Below are 10,391 nucleotides of genomic sequence, written 5' to 3' on the forward strand. Positions count from 1 at the left end.
GCTTTACATCATTCTTAGTATATTGTCAATTTTTCTGAAATTAATATTTTTACATTGTTTGTTTTTCCGTAATTAGAGAATTATAATGGTAACTGATTGTGTTTTTCTCTACTAATGTTGTTTCCTTGATACATGTCATCTATTGACTTAGATACATGAGAAACTGCTTGCCACAGACATTAGTTTCTGCATAAATCCTTAGTAGATGCTACGCGACGTCTTTTGGTGTCTTCATTCGAACTGTTTTGAAAGTTTTTCTAGATCCTGAGTGAAAGAGGGAAAGAAAGACTAATCTGACCTGATTAATGTACACCCAGCTCAAATGAATCTGGCTGCATCGATACTTTCCATCTCTTTTTTACACGGTAGCCATTGAATAAGAGGGAGAGAGATAAAAAATGTCGATGTGGCTAGAATCGTTTAAGTTGGCCGTACATGGGCAGTAGGCTCCCGACTCAGACAGACTCAGACACATATTTGCTATGGGGTAATTATATGTGTTAAAATAGGACGAAATTGAACCTCAGGCTTCGTTTTCAAGTTATTCTTGAGAAAACTCCTAAAATACGCGTGAAACGAGTCTGACTCGGGCCTTATTCTACTGATTGCGCTGTGCCTGGCCTGAATAGTTTACAAGTCGGCAGTAGAATAAGTCCCAAGCCGGTCACAGAAGTTTCTGCTACAATTGATAATTTTGAAACAAAGCCTCAAATGCAATTTCTTTATTCTTGATTTTTGTCCTATTTTGGCACGTAGAATCATCTTTTAACATTCCTGATACTTATCGAACACCCTGTACTGCATAATGTATAAAATATCATTTAAATAAAGGCTGCGGTTCTTAAGTCTTTATCTGATATGGCTTCTATCATAACAAGGTTTGGTCACCATTAGAATATGAGCTCAAATTTCCATAAGGACCATTCTTAAATTTGGAGAACGTGTGTAATGTAAATCAGGTATTTTGTTGAAAATCAGTGTTTCAGATTGTGTTAAGCATTGCTTTACACAAGATGATAATTCTATACTTTATTCCTGATAAGGGAATCTCAACAGTTTATACTGCAGGAAATGTTTAATGTCAACGAAAGTCGTGAAATAGCAATGGGGTTTAGTTAACATAAGCATTAAGACTGCTTGAAACAACATGTTTGAGTACTCTGAGTTTGCGTGAGCAAGGAGACAATAAAATATTTTAAGAAAAAGGTCAGGAACGCCGCCGTTTCAAAGGTTATTAGGTGACTGGAATGTTATTGATGGTTGGAAGTCGAGGTAATAGTACGAATAATAAAAGAAGAGAACGAAAAATCTATATCTCGAAGATATTGAAATTTGGAATAGTTAGACCTTATAAGTGAATTTAAAGGTTAAGAGATAGAAATCCAAAATTTCAGAATCATATTTGAAATTTTTTATCAGCAGATAGAAAACCTGGAAATTATCTAAACTGAAAGGAAAAGTGTGTTTATAAAATAATATAACAACGTAATACATAGTATATTAGCAAACAATAATTATTTAGAGGAATAAATGACAAATTTTTGTAATGTAAATACGAACAAACCTTCCCCTGCAAGCTTAACTAATGCTGCCACAAAATTTATGAACGACGATTTTTCATAAAGATGTAAAAAGATTATAAATAAAACTTTATTTTTAGATTAACAATGAGTTACATTGAATTCTGGTAGAAGTCCCACCTACTCTATTACTTTTGTTTTCATAGACTCTATTTTTCTTTATAATTTGATTATTTATTTTTAGATAAATAACGAGTTACATTCAATTCTGATCGAAATTCCACCTACTCTATTACTTTTGTTTTCGTATATTCTACTTTTCTCTATAATTTGAAAGTATCTTTCATACCTAGCAGACTGTACAAAAAACGTCTCATAATATTCAACGTTTACTTTACTGTGACACTCAAATTGCTTTAAGTGAACGAACTACCGTTGCACAAGCAGATTTATGAAAATCTAACCAAGTATAATAGAGGTGGTTTTCATCACTTTCTTAGCAAAGAAAAATCCCATTTAGCGTTGGCGTAAATTACGAGGAGATTAATCATCGGTTCGTTCAACGAATCGAGCGATGAAGCAAACGGGGACGTCACGATGCTAACTAGCGCCATCTGCCCATACTTTCGTTTGGAATACGGTACTAGAACGCATTCCGTGTTTCAATGCAAAACCGTCTATGGTGGAAACGATCACGAAAGTGAAAGCAAGCGGCACATAATGCGGACTGTCCAATCGACCTCGAAATCGCGCAATAGCTATCTTGGCACGATGGCTAAAGTCAAACCTGCTAGGAGGAATAGAGAAGGGGACGAGAGAGCGATTGCGCGACTCGAAATAGACGTAAAAATGCATGTTACAGAAGCTTTGGCTGCATATAATTGATCTGATAGAGGGTATTTGGCGACAGGTGTCGGAAATTTTAAGGGGTAATTATAGATGCTAAAATAAGATGAAAATGAAAATGGACAAATATGCGTTTCAGGCTTTGTTTTTCAGTTATTACTAACTAATGAAACTTCTAGAAAACTCCTAAAAGACGCGTGAAATGTGTTCCATTCGAAACTTATTCTACTGATCCTGCCGTGCCTGATCTAATATACGCTGGCAGTAGAATAAGTCTCAAAACAGACACATTTCACGTGAAATTTACGTTTTTGCAACAATCAGTGGCTTTGAAACGAAGTTTCAGAGGGAATTTCGTTATTCTGGATTTTCATTTTATTTTGACACGTACAATTAACTTCTAACATTTCTGATGGCTGTCGATAAATACTCTAAATATTTGTTTTAACATTCAAGTACCGTATTATTCTAAAACTAACAATAAATTGTATTATGCAGGGTATCTTTTTATCTTCTAAATAAATTACCTTTTTTCTACATTATACAAATATATCTGATTTTAATCCATAAGTACGAATTAGTGATAAATTATTTATTGTATGAAAAAATGGTTCAGACAAAAATTGAAAGGTTTGGGGAGGGGCATAATCTGGTGTATGTTTTCCTGTAGATGATTTTGTAGAGGTCGTACGGAAGCCACGGATGTTTTTTTAAATGAAATTACGTATAATCTTTAATGCATTCATTACTTGTGCCATGTTAATTTAATGCAGCTATTTATATATTTTGAGAAACTATTAGTTTAGGAGATATTTTAGTTCGAATATTGTCTTATATTGTCTTACCAGACTTTGACAACTGAATTTCTTACACAATTGTGTAAGAATTGTGTCTTCTATCAGGATGTGTTTTACGATACAGTTACGCTGCTATACAAAATAATTATTATTATATTTTCTAAGAAGTAGAACCAGGTCAACTATTTCTGATGGAAATAGTGATTCATGTTACAGGACATATAATTATGCAGTTGAGGTATTCGATTCATCTTGTACTAAGCCTTCAGTTTTCATGCAAACAGGAAATGTATTGGGATAATTACCTTAAATTATGTCATTTCAAAGTAATAAGTATTTACTCTAATATCATTTTGTAATTTTCCAATTGAAATGTCTCCTAACCTACTGGTTTGCAACGTAAATAATTTAATCTCTTCTTATAAGAAATCACGAGTTGCATTAATTAATACATTAAAAATTATGGCTATGATTCCTTTTAAGAAAACATATATAATCGCCATATAACCTCTATAATTATGACTCCCTCGAAAGCATTCTACAAGTAAGTTATGAGTACATTCGCATTCATAGATTAAAATTAGATACTTATGTAAAAAATAAAATGTTCTATTCTACAGCTGATATACATACTTGTACACACTATTCTCTTGTTATAAATTTGTTGCTGTTAGTTGGAAGTAAACTGTGCCTATTTATACAGTTGAAGCATATCAACACATACGAGAAATATGTAAACAATATGTTAACGATATGCTTTTTGCGCGAACATAGTAGATCTATTTTAGAAGACGGAATATTGATCATTTAAATAAAAATATTAGAATTTAATTTTTGGAATAACGTAATTTTTTTTAAACAGAACTGTACATGTAATTCTATTTGTCTATTCCATTACGTGTTTCATATTAACAGTAAATATTAAGTTTAATTAATGTTTTTAACGGAAGGTGTGAAGGAATGACCTACATAGATATGTTTTCAGCCATTGGATATGCATAGGAAAATTATCAACAAAACGTGATCAAATATTCATTGTAGAAAGTATAGATATGGAAAGGAAGGTTGCCGAATTTGAATCGACAAATGGTATACATTTGTAATGTATAAACAATTTGCGCCGTATGACAGGCAATATGTGTTGCTTACATACTAAGTCAGTTAATGCAATAATCACTATCAGACAGTACCATTTGATATTTAAGTAAACAGATACCGTCTGTTTTAACAACTGAGAATCTAATATTTCAACATCCGACTGTAAGATCTCTAATTTTTCTGAAGTAGCATGACTTTTCAACTATATATGTATATAGAAAGTACGTCTATTGAGTTACAATTTACTGTATTTATTTCTAAATTTTTATCTAAAATTATGATTATGGGAAATATTTTCTATTATTTGGCCAAGTTGCCTAAATTGAACCAGAAGTTGTTGCTTGCATTGGACCAGTTCAATATAGGCAATGGTAATATGTTACAAAAGCAATATTATTTCAAAAGGTAAACAAGAGAATTGTGAGTGATTTTATAGCATTAGAGAAGAAATCAAGGAAGAAAATATAAAAAAGTGTATAAAATGTTACATTTGGATTTATACACTCTGTACATAGGAGTAGATACGAAATCAGAAAAATATTATTCTTTAGGTTGTTAAATTTTACTATGAGACGATGCAAATTAAGTATGCTGACAAATTAATGCTTGACAAATTTATGTACTTTATTACACCAATTGTTTTTCTGGAATTTTTCTTAAATTAGTTAAAGCCACTTTAAATATTTAACTAAAATATTTTACAAACAATGTATTTATAAGTATTGGCCTGTACGATTTATATTCTTAAAAGAAAGTTGTACATGTAATTACTATTTATAATTTCTTATAATATACTTCTAGGTGTCAAAAGTTCAATTACTATTATTATTATTACTACTAATACAGTATTTTTCCCTTATAAGTTCCTTGCTATCCTCTTTCTTTTATGAAATCATTTTCTATTCTTTAATAACATAAAAACAATTCACCAAATTTTGAATTTGCCTCGAAGAGGTGTTTCTTATTACGCGAGACCTTACGTTTAACGAATTGTGAGGTTATATGGAATAAATACTGTGATGCACTTAGCTATTATATAGTGAACAATTTAAAATTCACTCGTTTGAGGAGCTTCAATGCTTAAGGAAGTGGATTACGGAAGAAAATGGCATCGAACGAACTGTGTTTCATAAAAGAATATTATCATCATCGTAATTGTTCCTGGTAATTAGCAGACAGAGTAACTCGAGAAGTGAATGTGCATCACGGATGCGCAAATCGATGGCTTTGGTCGAGATACAAATAGCAGAGAAGTCTCACGGGGAAGAACAATCGCCTACAAAAGACATCTTGCATACAATCTTTTGCTGGATCGTCTAACAGAAGAACTTTCACCTGTAATTTACGTCAAAGGGAAGTGAACTAACTTAGCTTCAGATAAATCAGTTTACAATTAAGTTTTCTTTCACGCTTCGTGTTCCATTTTCTATCATTTTATTCTCTCTTCGCGGTTCGTGGGAAGCTTTCCGTTCTGCAGCCTGCTTCCGTTTCGCAACATTTGCTTATTGTTGCCCAGGCACGAATCCTTTAGGTTCATTAATCAGTTTCCCTTGCTTCAAATACCTTTGCTTACGTATTTTTATGTACAGGGTGTCTTGTAAAGGCTGATATATCTATACATAAACACACAAAGAATAATAAAACTGAACACACGAATGGTATTTCAATATAAATAATATTTTATTCAATACTCATAGATGAAGTAAAAAAAAATAAAATATGAAGTATTATGCACAATGCTTCGGTTTTTAATGAAAACTATAAAATTTTTATTATTATTTTTCGATTAACTTTCAAACTAGTTAATAAAAATGAAGAAATATAATTGAAAGTAAAATTAATGTTTGAAATGAGATATTACAGTAACAGGTAAAAGAGCACATTTTCGAAAAAGAATATCAAGATCCGTCTGACGTTTATAAACTAATGTAAAAGCTCGACTAATGAGAAAAAGGAATTTAGCGAGACGATTATTTAACATGATTAAATAAATAAAGTGAAATTAATAAACTGGTTGTTTATTATAAAACGAAACTAGATCGTCTGATCACTTTAATGGTAAAATATATAAAGTGTATCGTATATGAAATACTTACAACTTTCTTTTAAAGAAATTTTATAGATACTAGATGTCATATTTAATTATTTTATTTATGTAGTGTGTTTATAAAATCTTGTAGTGGAGTTTGCAGGTGTGTTCTACACCATAAATTTGAGATAAGAAGTTCTGATAAATCCTGGATTCATAATTCCTTGTTTCGTGATTATTCGACCACGTTTCGATTTTATGATCCGAAAATATAATCGTAACATTCTACTTGATCGCCACCTCGATCTTCCGAGGTATTTCAATCTTTCGTAACGTTATTTAAACTCTGTAAGATGATTCGAATGTTGTCTACACAAGCAAGCCATTCAAAGCATGACTCTAATTGTAAGTGACGTTTCTTGAAAACTCGATGTGTTCGTTTTTGTTTTCGTCACAATAGTACTTATTACTTAAGTTGTATGTATGTAGCTTACTCAATTTTCTTCGTGTCTAAAAGTGGAGTTATCCTACATTTTTCGAGAAGTGCAAGGAGATCTAGGTAATAATTGGTTGCATTTCTGTCGAAGAGGAGGAACCAGTCGAATGTGAATTCGTTTGGGAGAATGGAATCTTTTCTTCTTGATGAAGTAAGGAAGAAAACTGTAACTGTTAATTTATTTAATTTCTAAAAACTAGGAAATAATTGACCAACGTCTCGTTGAGTTCATGGTTGGCCATGGTACTTATCTAAAATGTCTCGGTCTGAAAGTTTATTTCGGTTTAATGAAAGTTTTATACATGGATCAAAATTTGCGGGTTGGTATTCAAAACATTATATGTACATTCTTTATGCTCATAAATAAAGGTTAATCATTATTATTTAATTACAAAATGAAAAATGTTAAATACAATGAATACAAAAGAAGAACATGACTAATGTAGGTAAATGAATTAATGTACACATCAATTATATATACGTTGTAAATAATCTGTACAATAAGTATGTAGAAACAACATTATCTTACAATAATGTAAGCAAAATCAACATAAATAATACAAAACAAATATGATATAAGATAGATACTAAGTAGAATAAATAATGTATTACATTTGGTACGGTAATCGCATACTTTCATCATGTTAAAGAAGATGATTATGGATTTCACAACCGAGTGCTTAATTGCTGCGTCAAGCAGTTGATACCAACGTGTTACATATTATATAGGTATGTATGTATGTTTAAAAAAGTAAAACATGCGAAGTAATTTTAATTGTTAATATATCGTAAACTACTTGTGATTGGTGACTGAAAGAGTTATTATCGCGTATTTACCTTAATGAGTTCTACGAACCAACAGCAGCTCACTAAAAAGTGAGGATTATTTACATTTGGGGAATCCTCTTATTGTTAGTCAAAGCGACGAAAGTGACGCGGCAACTTCTTTAAGAAGGTACTTTTTTTAATTGCCTTCTAAAATGAATTATTTTCGTTTTGAGTCCCTTTTTGTTCTGTGAGACGAAACAGAAATCACTGATGTATTCTATGCTAAAATGCTGAAGAAGTACAAATACTTTCAAAACTCTGAATATATTATTCTTACGACATAATACGACATATTTTTACGTCTAAACTTAACAATAGAGGCCATTTTAAATAGATGAAATGGTTATTTAACGAATTTTATTATTTAAAATAATAAATACCTATTTATTTCATTTGCATCTTGTAAACTCTCAGCCAATAAGAATTTAATAAGATACCTATTTCGCAGAGGTATATGTATATTCCAATAACTTATTCATGTAATCTGTTACCTTTCGGTTGAAACTTGATAGCACTTTCACTTTTAACCGGTATCGTTAACTTGCGAATAAAGATCAACTTCTTTATCAATGAACTTTATAAGGTGGAAGTCTGTAAGATCCGTTTAGTAGTTTGTGTACTGTTATATTACTTCATATTATGTAATAAGAAAGGTAGCTAGTAGAATAAACGTATATCATACATGTATATGTATATTTAAAAAAATAACAATCTAAAAGCGCGTGAACACAATTCTATTTATCGTAAAAATTTTGTTGATAATAAGCACACTTTGAAAGCTGAGAGTCTATTGAAAAGAATTTCTGAAACAAGTAGTTACAAATTATTTGAAATAATGTATACAAAACCATTTATTGCAAGGATACAACTAGTAATTTTTTAAATGAATTATATGAATAAGAATAATTGTCGTTAAATAATTTTATTTTTTCTATCGACTTGATTAGTTTTGTATATAGTGACTGAATATACAGAGTGAAATATTACAAGTAAAATCAGATTTTTTTAACTGCCTCAAAAGTAAATGGAATCTGTCACATCAGAGATTTGAGGCTTTTGCGGCCTGGCATCATACAATTCACACCTGTTGAGTCTTTCGGGTGTAGCCGTGTCAGTATCAGTATAGATACTGATATTTATAGGTAGTATAGATACATGCATCTGATACTAGTATCAGTGTGTCTTTCGACTCCCTAATGGAACTATCTGCAATGCTTGCGAAACGTTGGGAAAATAATTCCACAAGGATACGATTTATGCCCGAAATTCTCAACAGTGAGAATCTGTCACATGTTATATGTCCATACCTTCTTTTTTAAATCTGTATAAAAATTAATGAACACAAATATCTAATATTCGTGCATAATATTTGTTATATATTTATAATACGATGACCTTATTGGAAAATAATGTTTTTTATGCCTTTTTAACAAACAGTTTTTAAGAAAGTAAGCTGTAACAGTGTGTAATGCGAGTACGCAAACCTAATTAGACATTCTCAAATTATATGGTTTTTAACACGCAACAGCATTTATGATTCGCCATGCGTAAAATACGTATTCTCAATGCTATTTGTAAAATCAAAATATATATGCCGACAGTACGTATTAGTGTTAATCATGGAAGAAATGAAAATGAACGAAGCAATGGTTATTTGCGATCTAAAAACGGGTCAAAGTATTCTTATCAGTGTATCGTTTACTAATAGTAGTCTCGGGGACTTTAACCTCGTTCCTTATAAAACAAATGTTAGTTTTGTACAGAAGATAAGATAAAAAGATAATAAAATACATAAAAATAGTATCTTTATTAACATTGTTCATTTACAATTATAAATTACAAACATTTTTTGATACAAAAGTATTATTTGAGTCGCTTAGAATGTTTTGTGGACAAAAAAGAAAAATATATTATTCAAAGGTTTCTGGAAACTTTTTAAATCCAGTTTTGGTACCACCAATTTATACAAAGTATTCGACAAAAGATGCTGGAGACTTTAAGGTGTGATTCTACATGCTAAAATAAAATGAGAAATCAGGAATGACGAAATTGTGTTTAAGATTCTGTTTCAGACTTCAAGGTATTAATTGCTGCAAAAACGTCTAAAATTCCTGTGAAATGTGACCGACTTGGTACTTTTTTTATTGTCAGGGTGTAGGTATGTAGGTAGGTTAGACACAGCGCAGTCAGTAGAATAAGTCCCGAGTTAGAAACATTTCACGCGTATTTTAGGTGTTTTCTCAACAAATAGGATATTTGTTCATATTTATGTGCTTATTCCCATCCCTGTGTCTTAGAATTAAAATTGTTTATAAAAAGAAATTTTTTATTGAAAATATAACATTGCTTTAAATCTTATATATTAATAAATAGCCTAAATAAAAAAAAAAAATTATTTCTCAATGTCTGTATAAAAGCTCTTTTTTTAAAACTGATTTTAATTCAAAGGCACAGAAATAGAGACAAATACACTAATATCTCGGAAACGAAGCCTAAAATGTAATTTCATCTATTTTCATTTTCGTCTTATTTTAACAAATAGAATCAGCTCTTCAAATTTCTGGCACCTGTCGTCGAACATTCTGTTTAGAAGGTCTATGTTTACATCTTAAATTTGAGATATGATTATCGATGTCAAAATAAGATGAAAATCAAGAATAACGAAATTGCAGAGGAACTTTTGTAAAATTAATCATTGTTATTCTTAATGACAATCGGTCATCCACCTGACATCATTGCCAACGTGAAATACGTAGCAAGAGTTATGTCATGGGTGA

The sequence above is a fragment of the Calliopsis andreniformis genome, chromosome 12 (genome assembly GCF_051401765.1).
Source record: "Calliopsis andreniformis isolate RMS-2024a chromosome 12, iyCalAndr_principal, whole genome shotgun sequence".
NCBI classification, from domain to species: Eukaryota; Metazoa; Arthropoda; class Insecta; order Hymenoptera; family Andrenidae; genus Calliopsis; species Calliopsis andreniformis.